Source organism: Sciurus vulgaris (assembly GCF_902686455.1).
Source record: "Sciurus vulgaris genome assembly, chromosome: 6".
In the NCBI taxonomy this organism is placed as follows: domain Eukaryota; kingdom Metazoa; phylum Chordata; class Mammalia; order Rodentia; family Sciuridae; genus Sciurus; species Sciurus vulgaris.
The window spans coordinates 139,643,439-139,662,793 of NC_136466.1; positions in this window are offsets into that span (position 1 = coordinate 139,643,439).

The window sequence follows — 19,355 nt, forward strand, 5'->3', positions numbered from 1 at the left end:
TCATTTTCTTCAACTATGAAATAGACAAGTTGGACTAAGTGAATGGCTACCAAGAAACCTATACTTCTCATCTTTTATACTAGCAGAACTGGTTAGTTCAGGGTGCCATGTCTCCAGGTAAGAAGCCTGACTCTCTGGTGCTCCTCTGAGCAGCTGCCCCAGCCTGACTCTTTGCCTCTGGACTTCTTATTACCCAGCCATGTAGCACAGCCTTATTTGGTTAAGCCATTGACATTTATGCTCCCATTACATACGACCAAATGCAGTCTCAAATCTTGCACTGGGATCAGTGATTCTCCCCAAGAGAAAACACCTTCATAAGAAAAGCACACCCGTAACAGGGTAGGGCATCCAACATTCTTACTGCTTTCATCACAAACACTACAAAAAGTAAAAGTAGCAAAAGCCATGTGACTGATAGGAGTATTCAAAAGATAAAAGTTGAAAAGTTCCCTGTTTAAAGCTTAAAGCTCTAAAGTGGCTGAGGATAGTGAACATGATGATTTTCACAGACTCCTTTTAGATCCAGGAATTCTACATTTAACTCATGTCAGCTAATTAGTTCTCAGCACCTTGAATTAGCGGGACTATAAGACATCACAGGACTAACATTTCGTAAATGGGAAGAAATGATTAGAATTTAGGACCCCATCCCGTGTCAGTAAGAAGTGCTAGATTCTTCCGTGGTGCTGAAAAGGGCTGGGAATGCCACCACATATGCAACAGTGACCTTCACAAATTTTCTTAGAGCCAGCCTACTGTTTACAGAGCATATAATGGAAGTGAGACACAAAGGACCTAGAAAGAAAACACAAGCAGGCGTGCTCACCTCCCCTAATCACACATGGCGATGTGGGCTGGGTTTCATAGGTTCTGAAGCAATGCACATTCCTCCCTCAGAACTCCATCACAAAAGAAGAATTTCTTCCCCCGTGGTTTTTAAGTACCCCCTGGGTTTATAAGTACCAGATTTTTGACAGTACATTCAGAAAGAGTCCAGATTGATGAGGTTTGTACACATCCTTAGTGCATACAACTGTATAGGCTGGGTTCAAATTTTCTAATGTGTCCTATGTAGACTTCAATCAAATAGATTGATGGATACCACTTGCCACAAGTTATTAAGTTTGTTAAGTTCAGCAGTCAGGGCCTCTGAAGAGAGGTGTAGGAGGAAGTCTGCTGGGTTCCTTGTCAATACCTGAGAATGATGGAAGGTAAAAGCAGGAAGAACAGGACACAGAGACAGCCCTGGAATACAGAAACCCAGGCCTTTGCAAAGAATGAGCTTTCAGTTTTATAGAGCAACTCTAATATTTTCTTTTACTTATTTTTAAATAACTGTTTTATTTTCTACTTTTATCTTTCCTAATTGCCACTCCACATTCTTTGGGTTTATTTTCTCAGATGTATCTAGTGCTTTGATTTCAAAGATTAGCTCACTTATTTTTTGTCTTCCTCATGTTTCCTGATAAGTATAATTAGGATAATAAATATTTCTCCAAGTATGGTCATATCATTGGTTTTAACATGTTGTACTTTCTAAATCATCTTTTATTTCCTATTTAACACAAATGTTACAAAGAAATGGGCTTTTTTATTATTATTAATTCAAGGGATATGGTTCAAAGAGCATGCTTGATTTTCGTTGTTTCTGCTGTTTCTCCCCTTTCTGGGTTTCTAATTTTAATACTTTATGATAAATGAACATGTGATTTTAAAATTTTTTTATCCTTTTCTAACGCATGATCAAAACACATTTAATGTGCTTTTGAAAGAATGCATGCTGTTTGTTGGTTACATATCTATACCAGATTTAGCCATTATGTTATTCAAATCCTTTATATTCGTACTTATTTTTAAGAAACTCATTATATTAATTTCTAAAAAAATATATGTTAAAGTTCATTATGATTATGAAGTTACCCATTTATCTTTCTGTTTTCTTTTGCTTTATATATTTAGATGCTATGTTGTCAGGGTCATAAAGGTTTGCTTGATTAATATACACTTCTATCTCTCTGAAATGTTTCTCTTGGGTCTTTTTAATAAAACTGTCTTGAATTCCCTTTTGTCTGATATTAGTATTGCTAAATTTGTTCTATTTTGGTTCTCATTTTCCTTTTATATATATTTTTTTCATTCCTTTCATTTCAACCTTTGCTGCTTCAGCCTGCTTGTGGGAGAGTGCAGAACATGCTGTTCTGGGCAGTACGACCTCTAGCCTGTCTCCTGCAATTTGGATGAAGAACAGAATGTGCTATCCCTCAAGCAGGCCTTCAGTCAGTCTCCTGATGTGGGGCCCATTGGTTTACCTGGATGTCACAGTCACGAAAAACCCCACCCAGCCTTTCTGCTCACTCCCCATTCCTATCTAAAGGCAGACACATTGGCAGCTCATTGACTGGGCACAGAAGAGGCACTGGACAGAGAAGGTGCAGATGGTCAGTATATCTGGATGCTTCCATGCAGAACCCCAACTCCTGACCTGTCAGTGCCTCATCCGACTTCCTGAAAGCCCTCTGAAAGCCATCATTCCCTGGGATGGAAGCATCCTTGAAGTCATCCTCACCTTTGCAGAAGCTATTTCCTGCATGAATTTTGAGTTGTGATTTTTCAACTTCTGTCTGATCTCAACCATTTTCCATCTTTCTGAAATTCACCCATGAAAAATATTTTTTGACCTTTTAGAGATACCTTTATTGTTTTCCAGCATGATTTTAAAGCAATTCTTGTTGCCATATCTAGGTTGGTTGGTTGGTTTGTCACACTGGGGAATGAACCCAGGAGTGCTGCACTTTTCCACTGAATTACATACCTAGCCATTTTTATTTTTTTTATTTTGAGTCAGGGTCTTAGGGCCTCGCTAAGTTGCTGAGTCTGACTTCAGACTCACCATCATCCTCCCTCAGTGTCCTGAGCTGCTAGAATTACAGGCACGAGTCACCACATTCAGACATATGGAGGAATTCGGGATGAGAGAGGTTGCAAGGATTTCCATAATGCCCATTCTGTATCTTAAATTATTTCTTCAGGTCAGACTAGCAAAAATGAGAGGCTAAAGCAAAAGCATAGGTACTTGAAAGATACTGACAAATTGCTGTCTATAAAAACTGTAAAAAATTATACGATCAGCAGCAATTCTTTCATTTATTTAGAACACAAAGTTAGAAATTAAGTAGACAGTTTTTATAACCATTTTATAATGGTTTAACTGATATACAATAAGCTGTACATATTGAAAGTATAGTATTTGTTAATTTTGGACTGATCTATACACATTTGAAACCATCACCACACTTGAGAATGAACAGATGCAACAACCTCAAAAGTTTCCTTATATCCTTTTGCAGTCTCACCCCCCCACACCCCCGCCTGCCTCACTCTCCTGTCCTCAGGTCACCACAACATGATTTCTGTCAATGTTGAATAATTTCCACTTTCTAGAATTTTATATAAATGAAATCATACAGTATGTGCATTTTTCTCTTGTCTTTCAGTCAGCATTATTATTTTGAGATTTATCCATACTGTTGCTTATCTCAGTAGTTCACTCTTATTTGCTGCTGACCAGCATTCCACAAAATTTATCTATTCACTCTTATTTTTATGATTTGTATTCCTTCTTTTTTTTTTTAATGAATATGTTACAGAGACAAATAGAATCATCCGATCCTTGACAAATGTGCCAAAAACATATAATGGAGAAAAAGCAACCTGGGGAAAATGGTTATTCATACATAGAAGAATAAGACTAGGTTCTTATCTCACACCCTGCACAAAAATCAACTCAAAATGGATCAAAGACCTAGGAATTAATCAGAAACTGTTCAATTCCTAGAGAAAATGTGGGGTCAACACTCCAGCTTATAGGTGCTGGCAACCATTTCATAATAGGACTCCTAATGCTCAGGAAATAATACCAAAAATTGTTGTATGGCATCAAATTAAAATCTTTTGCACAGCAAAGGAAACAACTAAGAATGTGAAGAGAGAACCTGCAAAATGGGAGAAAATCTTTGCTATCTACTCTACTGACAGAGGACTAATATTCAGAATATATAAAGAACTCAAAAACCTTAACATCAAAACACCATATGTTCTGATTAATAAGGGGAAAAATGAACTAAACAAATATTTCTCAAATGAGGAAATACAAATGACCAACAAATATATAAAAAATGCTCAATATATGTAGCAATAGGAGAAATGCAAATCAAAACTTTATTAAGATTTCATGTCATTCCAGTTAGAATTACAGCCTTCAAGAATACAAACAATAATAAATGTGGAGAAAAAGGAACACCTTTGCACTGTTAGTGGGATTGTAAATTAGTATGACCACCATAGAAATCATGGAGGTTCCTGTGGGGGCTCCTCAAAAGACTAGGTATGGAACCACCATATGATAAAGCTATAGCACTCCTCGGTATTTATCTTAAACAATTAAAGTGATCACTCTACAGTGACACATGCATGCCCATGTTTATAGCAGCACAATTCACAATAGTCAACCTATGGAACCAGCCTAGGTGTCCAACAGTAAATGAATGGAGAGATTTCATGTGAGATAACAGACAGACAGACAAATGTCATTGAGAATGAAATTACATTCTCAACATCAAGAAGAATGAAATTATGTCATTAGCAGGAAAATGGATGGAACTTGAGAACATTATATTAAGTGAAATAAGTTGAACTTAGAAAGTGAAGGACCCTATGTTTTCTCTCACATGTAAAAACTACAAAGAAAAAGGGGGGGGGGAAGTGGGCAAGATCTCATAACACCAAAACCATTTCACTTTCCATTCCTATGAATTTGACTATTCCATATACCTCAGAGAAATAGAATCATACGGTATTCGTCATTTTATGACTGACTTATTTCCCTCAGCACAATGTCCTCAAGGCTCATTAATGTTGTAACCATAATAGGATTGCCATTCTTTTTAAGATGGAGTAGTATTGTAACATTTGTACATACCCTATGTTTATTCTGGTATGTTTACTCATTTATCTTTCAGACATTTAGGTGGCTTCAACTTCTAGGCTATTGTGAATGATGTTACTATGAGCATAGATATTCAAAAATCTCTTTGAGACCCTGCTGTCAGTCCCTCTTAATATACACCCAGAAATACAATTGACAAATCATGTGGTAGTTCTATGTTTTTAATTCTTTGAGGAACCTCTATTGTATTTTCCACTGTAGTTTACCATTTCACTATCCCACCAACAATGTACAGGGTTCCAATTTCTCTTGATCAACACTTGATATTTTCTGTATATTCATGGTACTCATCTCAATAGGTGTGGGGTGATATCTCACTGTGGTTTATTTCTCTGATGGCTTCTGATACTGCCTATCTATTTGTATGCTTTTAGGTCATTTATATATACTCTCTGGAGAACTGTATATCCAAGTTCTTTGTTCAGAATGGGTAGTTGAATGATTTTTTTTTATTCCTAAAAAAAATAATTTCACGTTTACCAGAAAAGTCTCAGGAATAAATAAGTAACAACATATATCTTTTGCCCGATTGAACTACCATCAACATTTTGTTAGATCTATTTTAGAATGCATGTTCTATATTTTTTTCCTTAACTATTTGAGGAAATCTCAAAAACTCTTATGTCTCTATTCCAAACACTTCATCAAGATAAGAACAGGGTTGCTCTCCTGTACAATTGTGCAGTCGAGATCTTGGGTTAATTATTTTTTATGATTCCATTATAACATCTTTATTGAATTTTTTAACTATAGTTCTTTGGTTTGTTATTATAGTGGTTATTTTAGAATATAGTATACATCCTTAACTTATCACAATCTACCTAAGAGGGGTATTATTTCATCTCATGTATAAGAACCTTCGCAACATGATGCTTCCCTTTTCCTCCTTCCCCCATGGTGGCCTTTCTGCTATTGTCACCAAACACTTTACTTTTATAAATTTTATGATGCTACTTTAGTCAGCATTTTCACTACTGTGACCAAAAGACCTGACAAGAACAATTTTAGGGGAGGAAAACTTTATTTGGAGCTCACAGTCACAGAGGTCTCAGTCCACAAAAGTCCAGCTCCATTCCTCAGGGCTCAAGTGAAGCAGAACATCATGGCGGAAGAGTGTGATGGAGGGAAGCAGCTCACATGATGATCAGAAAGCAGACAGACTAAATTCAGCTCACCAAATACATAACCCCAAAGGCACACCTCACATCCAATCATAACAGATGCCATGCTACAATATTACTATTTTAAATAGTCAGTTGCCTTTTTAAAAGATCAACAGTAAGGAGGAACTCTTCCACGTTTATCCCCATAGTTACCATTTCTGGTGCTCTTCAATCTTTAGTGTAAATCCAGATTTCCATGTGGTGACATTTTCTTTCTGCCTATAGGTCTTCCTTAAACTTTTCTTGTAGTGAAAGTCTACTGATGATGAGCTCTTTCAGATTTTGTGCATCTGAAAATGTCTAATGCTTCCATTTTTGAAAGTTGTTTTCACTGTGTGTAGAATTCAAGAATTGACAGTTTTAAGTCCCTCAGAACTCGAAACCTGTTGGTCTGCTGCCTTCCTGCCTGCAACATTTCTGACTGGAAATCTGTTATTATCCTACTTTGTTTCTCTATAGTTAAGGTATCTTTTTTCTCTGGATGCTTTCTTGATTTTTCTTTGTCAGCGACTTTTGATAATATATTCTGATGTACCTTGGTGATATTTTCTTCAAGTTTTTTGGACTTGAAGTTCCTTGAGTTTCTTGGATCTGTGGTATAGTTGGTTGAATAACGGCCCCCAACAATGTCTGATTCCTAATTCCTAAAACCTATTGCATTAATTTCCTACAGTTGACAAGCAAATCACCACAAAGTGGCTGTGTGGCTTAAAATAACAGAAATTTAATCTCTCACAGTCCTGGAAGCTCAGTCAAGGTGGTGGTAGAACCATGCTTTCCCTGAAACTTCTAGTGGAGACACCTCCTTGCCTCTCCCAGATTCTGGTAGCCCCAAGTATCCCTGGGCTTACGGCAGCAAAACTCCAACCACAACCTCTGTCTCCAGATGTCTATCTTCTATGTCTGTGTTTTTACATTTTATTTTCTATCTTACCTCAGAAGGACACCAGTCATAGTGGATTAAAGACCCATCCTACTCTAGTTTAATCTCATCTTTATTTACATGTTAATCATATCTGCAATGACTCCATTTCTAAGTAAGTTCACAGTCACAGGTACCATGGGTTAGGACTTTAACGTATCTTTTTGTGGGACTCTCAACCCGTAACACTTATGGATATGTTAAATTACATTGCAAAAGAAACATTACAGAAGTGATTAAGTTAAATATCTTGGCATAGCAATATTGCCCTGGCTTACCTAGGTGGGTTCAATGTAGTCAGATGGGTCCTTTTAAGAGGGAAGCAGGAGACCAGGGAAGGAGATTTCATATTGAAAGAAGAGGTTACAGAGATGCAGACTCATGCTAAGGAATGCAGGCAGTTTCTGAAAGCTAGAATAGGCAGGGCACAGATTCTCCTCTGGAGCCACCAGAAGAATGCCGCTCTTCAGACACCTTGATTTTAGTCTCTGGGACCCATTTCAGACTTCTGTCCACCAGAAGTGTAAGTCGGTTTGTTTTGTTTTGTTTGTTTGGTTGATTTTTGTTTTTATTTGTTTTTTGTTTTTGTTTTTTCTTTGGTACCAGAGATTAAACTCAGGGACACTCAACCACTGAGCCACATCCCGAGCCCTTTTTTAACATATTTGTTTTGTTCTGCTTTTTGTTTTTTAATTTAGAGACAGGGTCTCACTGAGTTGCTTAGCGCCTTGCTATTGCTGAGGCTGCTTTGAACTCGCCATCCTCCTGCCTCAGCCTCCGGAACTGCTGGGATTACAGGCACACGCCACTATGACTGGCAGTTGTGTTCTCTCAAGCCATTTGTGATAATATGTTAGAGCCACTGTGGGAAACTCAGATATACAAGTTTACAGCTTTCGTCAAATATGGACATTTTTTAGCCATATTTCCTTTTTTAATTTTTTTAATTTATTCTAATTAGTTGTACATGACAGAAGGCATTTATACATTTTGATAAATCATACATAAATGGAGAGCCATTATTTCTTAAAAAAAATTTTTTGTCTTCCCTACCTCTTGGTCAGGAACTCCAATTCCATACATGTTGGGCTTTTTGAAGTTGTCCCCTAGGCCACTGATGCTTTGCTTGTTTATTTTTTTAAATCCTTTACCATTTAGCTTTTGATAGTCTTTATTGCCGTATTTCCAGATTCACTGATCTCTTCCTCTGCACTCTCTGATCTGCCCTTAAGGCCTCCTAATGTATTTTTCACCGTTGATATTGGAGCATTCACCTCTCAAAGCCTGATTTGGACTTTTTAAATATATCCCTTGGCTCTATTTTTCAAACTTTTAGAACATACTTATAACCATTGTTTTAGTATTCGAGACTGCTCATTCTAACATCTGTATCAATTCTAGTTCAATTTTGATTTTTCTCCTCAATACAAGTTGTATTTTTTGAACATCTGGTGATTTTTTAATTAGATTGCTGTCATTATAAATTGCACCTTTTCTGGTGATCATTTTTCTGCATTCCTATCAACAGTTTTAAGCTTTACTCCGAGATACAGTTATTAAAAAAAAGTTGGATTCCTGTTTTGTTACTTGCAAATCTAATTAGACAGAACCACACAGCAGTGTGTGGCCTCAGGTTAATTATTCCTCACCATTGAAACAGGACTCCTCACCCCACTTACTGGGGATTGAACTCAGGGGCACCCTACCACTGAGCTACATTCCCAGCACTTTTTATTTTGACACAGGATCTCTCCAAGTTGCTGAGGCTGGCCTCAAACTTGGAATCCTCCTGCCACAGCCTCCTTAGTCACTAGGATTACAGGTATGAGCCACTCTGCAAAACAGGATTTTTCTGAGTACATTTCTCAATGTTCAATGAAGGATGAGACTTTCCAGTGGGACTAGTGGGACTGGTAAATGCAGGTATTAACTCTGGCCCTGTGTAAGAACCAGATATTATTCCTTATAATTCCTCTTACTTACAGGCTATTATCCACTGCCCAAAAATTCCTATTTCATAAACTATGTCTTTCTTTGTTTCAGATGGGAAAATAAATTATTTTTCTACTCTATCTTGACAGTAATCAAGTTAAATTTATTTCATAGTGTGAGAAGTTTTTCTTCAAATAATTCCACTATTTAAGAAAGCAAAGATCCGAGGGATGAATGTGGGTAAAGGTTTGCTAGCCTGAGAAAATCTGTCAGGTTGCTGTTTTTCTGATGTTCTCAGGAGCTCCTGAAGTCTCTCTCCTGATTGTTAAAGATTCACAGGCTCCAATTTGAAAACAACTAGAGTCAAGCCCCTCCTTTTTCACACTTGATAGACCTGAGACCCAGAGGGGTTATGTCACTTAACCCAGGACACACAGCTAAAACTACAGAAAAATATGAAATGGAATAATGACTGTACAGAGTAAAGACCTCATTACTAGGTCTATCCTCCTATTTTTAAATTCCCAGAAGTCTTTGCTAGGGACAGGAGAAGAAGGAAGGACTGTGAGTTTACAGGAAGAATCTGGCTCTAATAGGCTACATTATGTTTTCCCTAATGAGTTAAGTTTCCTTCCTGAAGCCCCATTTCCTAGAGAAGTTCCTCATGTCCCCAGCCGAACTCACAGACCTCTGGCAAAGACGAAACATGTGTAAGTGCCTCGAGGCTAAAGACTAGAATCCAGATCCCTGAATCACAAGTATTCTGTCTGCCATACTCCATTGCTTCCCTTCCCCCCATAAAATGTTAAAACCCAGTGAAACCGTTTTCTTTGCTATCTGCCAAATATTTAAAAAGAGATTCACCTAGAACAGTGTGTTTGTGATTGTTGGCCAAATTTCCTGGGAGCACAGAAGGTCTCAACCCCTCAGGAAACCAGCACAGATTCCGATTTCCCTAGCACTTCACGCAGTGGAGTGTGGTGTGACTGTTCAGGAAGAAGCTCAAAGAAGAGTCGATCCAATAGGAACGGAGGTGGTAGGCCCCACTGAAAGGCAAGGAGCACGGGGTGCCAGGAGTGGCTAACCCAAACACGGACATGCTGGATGAGTCTGGATTTGCCACTCCATGAATCTCAAATTCCTTGATTTAAGCAGTACTCATAGAACTTGTCTCTGCTTGCTTTCCAGAGAATCTGGGAGCTATAACCAGATTTAAAAAAAAAATTTGTAAATTACTTAGAGCTCCTTGCAGATAGTATCAGATATAAATAGGTGGCATTTCCATTATGTCGACCACACTTATGTATGCTAACCATGGTTAAATATTTACAATAACACATAGAAAGGGATTACCTGCAAAATTCTCAGTGTCTTTTCCAGTCGGTTCTCCAAAATACGGAGAAATTAGTCTCTCTCTATATATTCTTGCTATATTGAGAGCCACTATAGCCCAGAACTTGAGATACATTTACAACCCTGTCAATAAACAGACATTATTACCTCATGTACATGGATGACTGCATGACCGATGTGATCCTGCAATATGTATAATCAGAAAAATGAGAAATTACACTCCATTTATGTATGATCTACCAAAATATATGTATGCATTCTATTGTCATGTACAACAAATTAGAACAAATAAAATAAAAATTAAAAAAAAAAAAACTGAAAGAATTTCAACACAGCATGACTGTTTGCACACCGCATTACAAGATGTCCTCGAGACAATGCCCCTAAGTTCAGTATCTTTCCGAGGGATTCAATCTTGTCATTTTGCTTTGCCTAATTTTGGCCTGGGTGGGGGGAAATAATTACTAATTAGCTTGATTAATATCTGTAAGCTAATTGTTATTTCTTACATATATTTGAAAATTCAGTCTTCAAAAAATGGTTATTTCTCTTAAATCTGTGTCTTCAGTTTAGGATAGCAAGATGTCATTAGAAGGCAGTAACTTTATTGTTTGAAGTGCAAGGCTACTGCCTGTGACTGACCAGGGATGACTAAGCCTGAGAACTGCACTGTGTACCATTGACTCCAACATACATGGTTCTCTACATTCCACTTAAATATTAGAAGAAAAGAGTGGGTCAGGAAAGAAAATATGGAAATTGAGAATATACGGGAATATAAAGAAATTGAAAATTCCTCCAAAAGATATGAATATATAAATAGTTCTGTGTCCTATAGTCTACATTTGTGGACCTATATATAAGTTGTATTACATTTACCCACATCAATATATCACATTTCCCCACATTAATAATATATATTTAGTACTATATATTATAAGGGCACATTTATTGAACCCCTACCCTAGTAATAGGCACTCCATAAACATTTCAAATAGATGATAAAAATAGACACACCCTCATAGCTACACACTGTGACTGGTGATTTTAATTGGGATGAAAATAAATTGCTGCTAATTTTCATCCAGTCAGAAATACCCACCAGGTTCAGAAGACTCCAGCAAAACCCTTAACCCAGATCATAGCATAACCATCAGGCATGACCAGAGAGTTTTCCAACAAGGATTAACTAAATTCCCTATAACATGTACTAGAAACTCCTTAATTCTGTTCCTGACACTCTGCAGTGATAATTGTCTTACTTTGTCTACATCGTCACAGGAAAGGTGTACTCTCTGGAAGAACAGTCATCACGGATTGGAAGAGTGCCTATTAGTTTAAGAATCAAAAGGCCTGCTCCCGCGCCCAACTCCGGAACTAACAAGCTGCGGACACTTGAGTCTAGTCCTTCCTCTCCAGACTTTATCTGCTTAATCGGTATACTGCAGAGTTGGATTTAACAATCTGTAAGATCTCTTCAGGCTCTGCATACATGGATTTAATTGTTGAATTCATTTATAACCCAGACTGTTAAGTCAACATGGTTAACGAAATGGAAAACTTTGGTCAGGGGGTAAGAGGGAAATGAAAATATGCTAATAATAAGGATTAATGTCATGTCAATTAAATTATATATTTAGTTCTGAGCAATGAGGGAAAAGTGAGGAATATAAATTTCACGACTTTCATTTACGGAAAGGAGGAAATTCTCCATTTTCTTGAGGCATCACCTTCTGTGGTTATTATCCCTGTCCTAGTCGAGAAGGTAAACTATAACCTCAGGTTCATAAGGTCCCCCCAAACCAGAACCCCTCCTTATAGTGCCCAAGGTAAAGACCAAGCATTCAGATGGAGCCACGTTTCATGGGTAGTGAAATGCCACCATGAGATCACCGGGTACCACACAATCGAGGAAATCAAAACGCAACCACATGAAGCACATTTCAGAGGCCGCCCTGGGGGCCGGGAGGGTGCGCGCTGCGCCTGCGCCCAGGATCCCGCCCCGCGCAGGCTGCGGGAAGCGCCTGAGAAGCAGTAAGGCGGCGAAGCGCTGGGGTCTTCTGGGGCGCATATGTGTGCCTTTCGCTCCACCCCACTCCTGTCACCACAGCTCGGTTTTAACCTGATGAATTAAGTGTGAAGTTTACTTCCTCTTCTGCGAAGAAGGCTTTTCCCAGCAGGGCAGCCCCAGGGCGGAAGCAGCAGCGCGTCTGCAAGATGGCACCAGGTGTCGTTGGAGACACTGACTGGGGGCGTTGTGCTAAGAAACCGCAGCAGGTTAAGGGGTTGGGAAAACATCTGGCTCCAGTGGCGATAGCGATGGCCCCCCGCGAGCCTCAGACACAACCCAGGGCTGTCAACTCCCTGCTGAAGACATCCTATCACCCAGAGGAGGCAACTCTGGGGACTGAGGTCACCAAAACAACAGGACTACAAAGAACACATTCTAAGAATAAAACTTGACAACAATTTGTAGCAACAATCCCCTCATTTCCTGGTCGCAGGAAAGAGTTCTGAGGCTCAGTGAATGAATATTCACTGGCTTTTCTTCTGATCTCCTGGTAGGGAGGTGGGGGGAAGGGGGCGATGGAAAACAACTTCCAGAGAAAACCTGAAAAATAGGGCACCACCTTTGTCTGTTTTAAAAACAATGCAAGCTGCCTTTCTAAGCAACCAAGTCTTTACCCCCATTAGCCAGCTGGGGTAACACTTCCAATGAGCATCCCCAAATCATCATTTTATATCTATAATGCCTATACAGGGTATTAGCAATGAAAGAAATCTTAAGAACCATGTATGGCAACTAGAAAAACAAAATGAATACACCACCTCTAGTTAGTGGAAACTCTGGAAGCGCTTTCCTTTTGGTTGTCTTTTTTTTTTTTTTTTTTTTTTGGTTTGGTTTTTGGGTTTTTTAACATTTTTACTGCATGCCTGTAAAGACCAAAAAAAAAAAAAAAAAAAAAAAAAAAAAGCCAAGCATGGGCAACCACGCTCTGAATCTGAGAACTTCTGGCTCAGACATGACACACATCCTTTCTGCTCACATTCCATTAGACAACTAAGCAAGTCGCAGGCCATGACCAATTTCAACAAGCAGGGATGGATTATCCTCCCAAGGAAAATGCATGAATTATTTGTGAGCAGTCAGACAGTCCTCCACAAGATCTCACTCTCCAGGACAAGGCTTGGCTTCACCCAGATTAACTAAGGACTCCAGCAAACAAATCATCCAACAGAAGGCAACCTCAATTCCTCATTCTTCATTCAACCAAAGCTTGAAACATTCTGAAAACAGGAACACCAATGAGGAACACAGGCTGGAAGCTTTCTGGAAGCTCTCTGGAAGCTCTCTGGGAGAGAGAAACACTTTTTCCATCCCTGGGAAATTAAGGACATAAATTCATGAGCCCTTTACAACAAATGACCTAAAAACTTCCACATACACATACATTTTCAAGCAAATGGGTCTGAGTTCCTAGGGATGAAACATGTCACCAAGATGCCATCCACTCTTGCCCCATGCCAATATCCCAGCCCTTGGAACTAGAATGATCTATTTAAAGCATAAATCTGGTTGTGTTTTCCCACCTTCCTCTACCTTCCCATGCACAACTTTCCATTGCTTAAAATTTATCAATGGCTCCCCTTTGTTTCACTCCAAAGATTAAAATCCTAACCAAGGGTTCCATACTCTCTCTCTTCTCCAGATGCACCGACCTTCCTTTAGTTCTTTGGGATGTCCACACTTTTTCCCAGCCAGGAAGTCATTCCATATGCCATTCCTGTTGACTGGAAGGCTCTTCCCAATCATCTTCATCTGGGTAACTCCTGCTCTCTAGATTCTGGCATATTGCTACTGCCTTAAGAAAGTTTTCCTTGACCTCCCTCACCAAGTCGACCTCTACATAATTCATGCAATAAATATTTATTAAATACCTACCAGGCACTGTCTTAGTTTTGGGGGACATAAAGATAATGAAACAATTAATATGACAGGGTACAAAAAATAGATGATAAATACAATCCTATGAGGTATAATAGGAGCTATGAATAGCACATAAAGAGAGTAAAATGTAAAAAGACATAGCACTGCTTTAGATAAAGTGGTCAGGAATCATCTCTCTGAAAAGTAGACATTTAACCAACCCTAAATGCAGTAAAGAAAAAATTTCCAGATAGAAGTAACAAGTGAAAAGGTCCTGAAGATAGAGTGTTAGAAAAACTGAGATTTATTTTAGGACTTTGTATCTTATAGCACTATGACAAAACAATTAAAAATTCATCTGTGTTATCAGATTAATGCTCACTCTCCTCTGGACTATCACTCCTAAGGACCTAAGAACAGGAAGAATGTCATTTTTTGCTCATTGTTGAACACCAAATCTTCTGTGTTGAGCCTGGTGCCTACCACATAGGCTCCTGATTAGCATTGCAAAATGAATGAATAAATGATGGCCAAATGGAATGAATGATAAAGCAGGTCCCAATATGACCACATGTCACAGATGCTGCACCCCACCCACATGCACTCAGAATTCACCTCTACACACAAAGAACTGTTTGCCTGCACATCTCCACCTAAGGTCTTTTTTTCTAACCAAGTTCATGTTTGGGCAATGAGTTCCAGAGAATCAATGCCTCTAGAAACATCTGCCTACCAATGACAGAGAGTTCGAGGATAAATGGACTCCAGTTTCCTCATCCCTCAAATGGGATAATCCTAAGGCAGTGATTGCTCAATCTCAGACAGTTTTCCCTACCACGAGACACTTGGCAATGTTTGGAGACCTTCTGGATTGTCAGGACAACTAGGGGGAGTGGAGATGCCACTTGCATCTGGAGTGTAGAGGCCAGGATGCCACTACACACGCAAGAATGCACAGGACACGCCCTGCAAAGAAGCATTATCCAGCCAAAAATAGCAGAAACCCTGCTGGAAGGTGCTAGTTCTATAGTCCCCCAGAGCTCCGGGACCATGGTGGGGACTGGCTGGATAACATCACTTACGGCTTCCTTCCCTTCCCTGCCCTGTCGCACTCCACACCTTCAGGGGGTGTTTGTGTGATCGCCTACCAAATAGCCTCAAATCCTGTTTCCCAGGGAACCCAAACCATACACTGCTCTTCAGACCTGATATTTCTGGGCATCCAGTCTCTACTACTCTCTGGTCATGAAGCTGGCCATGGAGCTGGCCTAGAAAACTCTGAGAAGTGAGCAGCTGACTCTGGCTTCTGGGCAGTAGTGGCTCTTAAGGACAGGATGTGCCAACTCATGAAGCATCTCCTTTGGGGAACAAAGCTCACTGGCACCTCTGGAGAGTAATTCAATTTGGAATACTTCTTCTGTTTCCCTCACTCAGGGAGTGGGGCCTGTGTGGCCAGGTCCATCAGATTCTAGCTTCAGAACCTCAAATTCTAAATTTAAGATTACTGGGGAAGCCTGGCCTGGTGGCACATACCTGTAACCCCAGCAGCTCAGCAGGCTGAGACAGGAGGATTGCAAGTTCGAGGCCAGCCTGAGCAATTTAGCAAGGTCTTCAGCAATTTAGTGACTCCTGTCTTAAAATAAAAACTAAAAAGAGCTGGGGAGTGGTTCAGTGGTAAAGCACCCATGAGTTAAATCCCCAGTACCCCCAAAAAATTACTGGGGGAAAACCAGTATATGTAAAAATAGTTTGAACAAGAATATCTTCCCTGGATTTTCATGAGCAGACTGGGTTTGAAATGGCACATAAATTCTACCAAAAAACAAAATCTATTTAGAAACTGCAATCAAACATTTTCTTCCTTCTCCTCCCTTCCTCCCTCCCTTAATCTTTCTGACACATTAACCTGAAGAACTCTTCCAGTATCCATCAATATGTGGGATCAGTTTTCCACCCATAAAATGTGTCCTGTTCTCCCTGGGCAAAGCCAATGCATAGTCTGGTAACTTGTTCACCACACAAGACACCTGGCTACCGCATCTAGGGGGATGATGTCTACTGCTTGCCAAATCATGCTTCCTGGCTAGAGGCTGTATCTACCCAGAGGACAGGGGACCTTTTTTCTAATTTAGGCAAAGATGACAAGCATGAGGATCTCATGTTCTGGGATTTAGATAAATGAGTCCACGCTGCCATTTCACTAGGTCCATCTTTCCACTTTGAGGACAGGTGCCATGGTTGGACAAGGCTGATCTGCCTGACAGTGTGTATGAGTGTCTTTATGTAAGAGGTCACAATCTAGCAGACATATTCCCACAACCACACATTATGCATTTGACTCTAGTCCTCAAGCAGGCCCTGTCAGTCCTTGCTCTGCCCACCTTTGATATGTCCAGTTCTTTCATATGCCCAGCGGGCTCAATTATGTTTGATTGGTCAAACGCTGGCCTAGATGTTGCTGTAACGAGGTTTTGTGGATGTGATCAATGTGTCCAACTGGTCAGTAGACGTTAAGTAAAGCAAATGACCCTCCCTAATGTTGGTGGGCCTCATTTAATCAGTTGAAGGTCTTAAGAGCAAAGTCTGGGATTTCCTGAAAAAGAAGGAATTCCACCTCAAGATTAGAATGAGGACACCCAGCCTGAGAATTCAGAGTCCTGACCTGCCCTGCGGAACCTGGACTCAAGACTGTAGTACCAACTCCTATCTGAGTTTCCAACCTATTAACTTGACCTGGTTTTCAGAGTTGCTAGCCCTCAAGATCTCGTGAGCCGATTCCTTAAAAAATCTCTCCTTGTCTGTCCCCTGTGCTCTGTGTCGATTTTTGGAGAAAGGGGCGGGGTCCTGCTATATAAAAAGGCGTATCCTATTTGTCTCTCCCTCTATAGATAAATCCTGCTGATTCTGTTCTCTGCAGAGTCCTGACTAACGCAGCATCTGAGAACCAAAGCCACTCTAGAGCAGGGCCTACAAAGAAGCCTCCTTTTTCTCACAAAGCCTCTCTCTGGAAGCCTTCAGGAACACAGTAACTGGTAGCCATCCAAAAAGCAGAGACCTCCAAAGGCAGAAACTCCATTCAACCCTCATTTTAAAGGTCTTTGTAAAGCTTCTAATTACAAATACAAGCTCATAAAACAGACTATTTTAAGAAAGTAAGCAAACAAAAATGATAAGGCTCTGGGGGACAGGATCTTAACATGATTTAATGATCATTTTTAATCCTTTAGGATGTGCTTTTCCATGCATGATTTCACTTGATCTGGCAATACCTCTCAGGAGTATAATCATAAATTCAAATCTCGTTAAAATTCTGGTCATTTGAAATAAATGGAATAAAACATGGGGAAAGAACAGTTTATGTTCTGCCACTGGAACCCATATAATTTTATAGGAGTTTCTCTAGGTCCCTGGGCATTGTGTTTTTAAAAATATTTTATGCTATTCAACTGATACTAAAAGCAAAATGAATGTCTAAAAATAGTTCAAACAAGAACATCCTCCCTGCGTTTCCATGAGCAGGCCCAGAGCTTGAAATGGCATGTCAAGTCTACCCTTCCCATCAAAAATAAATCTATTTCTACACTGCAATCGATCATTTTGTCTCCTGCCCTCCCTGCCCCTTTAATCTTTCTGGTAGAGTCACCTGAAGATGTCTACCCAAGAACCTCATTTCCCGTGTGCACACGCCCTCTAGACACACACACAGATCACTATCACCCAGGCAGTAACCAGGGACCTAACCCTCTCCAGCTTGGCACTATCTCATTTGGAAGCCTGTCAGTCTGTTTTTCATGTCTTATCGGTGTTTGTTTACTCATTTCCTTTTCAGGGTTCATGGTTTTCCTATCAGCATCCCCTCCACCTACCCAAACACACACCCAGGGGGATAATTTTCTCTTAGCTTTTTCTGTCCTTCAGCACTTAATGGTCACTCAGAGGGAAAATCCTGAAGAATCTCGTCATCTGCTGTTTACACCACTGATGAAGAAGAGAAGAAGAAAGGATTAGGAGCAAGATGGCCAGGGGAGGAGGAAGAGGGTGAAGAGAAAAAAAGAAGAGGAAGGGGGGGAAATGGAGATAAAGAAGCAAAGATACCTTGCAGGCAGGATCCCAGTCTTGGTCATCTTTGAACCACTGCCTCTTAACATCATGCCTAGCACATAAAAAGTCTGTCTTCGATGAATAGAGAACTAAATAACGTAAATAAGAATGAGTAGAGGTTCAAAAGAACGAAGTCTGAGGAGCAAGGGAAGGAAGGACGGGCCTCTCCCTGCGCTGTGGGGAAGTGCCCTGAGGCGTGGTTTCTGGAGTCAGGGGGATCCGCTCCCGTCACGATTCTGGAACTCACTGGGTCACTCTGAGTAGTTTGTTGGTCTTTCTAAGCCCCATTCTCCTTATCATTTCCATATCGAGATTATTGTAGCACCCGCGTCATTGGGTGGTAGCACAAGTAAATAACGCTCCTTAAGTGTGAATTAAAATTATTTTCTTCATGATCACCGTATCATCGGGACGGACTGAGACACCCACCGTCCACTGCTGTTACTATATCCTGTGATATTAAATCTGGGTCTCTTGTTCTAGAAATATGTTGATTTGGTAACCAGTGAGACATTAAGAAGTTTGCTTTGAGGCTGTTCATTGGCTATTACTCAGGTGATTTAACAAGTCAATTTCATCTTCTCGCAGTGCTCTGGGACATGGTGGAATATAATACAACTGTTGAATTTTGAAATTTTTTTCTTGAACTTTCCCAATTTTGGTTATTTTCCCTTTTTTTTTTTTTTTCTGTGCTGGGGATCGAACCCAGGGCCTTGGGCTTGCAAGGCAAGCACTCTGCCGACTGAGCTATCTCCCCAGCCCTATTTTGCCTTTTGATTTTTTTTATTCGTTCTTTTTAGATATACCTAATATAGTGTATTTTGACATATTATACACACATGGAGTATAACTTATTCTAATTAGGATCCCATTCTGGTGGTTGTACATGATGTGGAGTAAATTTAACATTTCACCTGAATGTTCAAGGAAGGCACAACCTAAGAATAT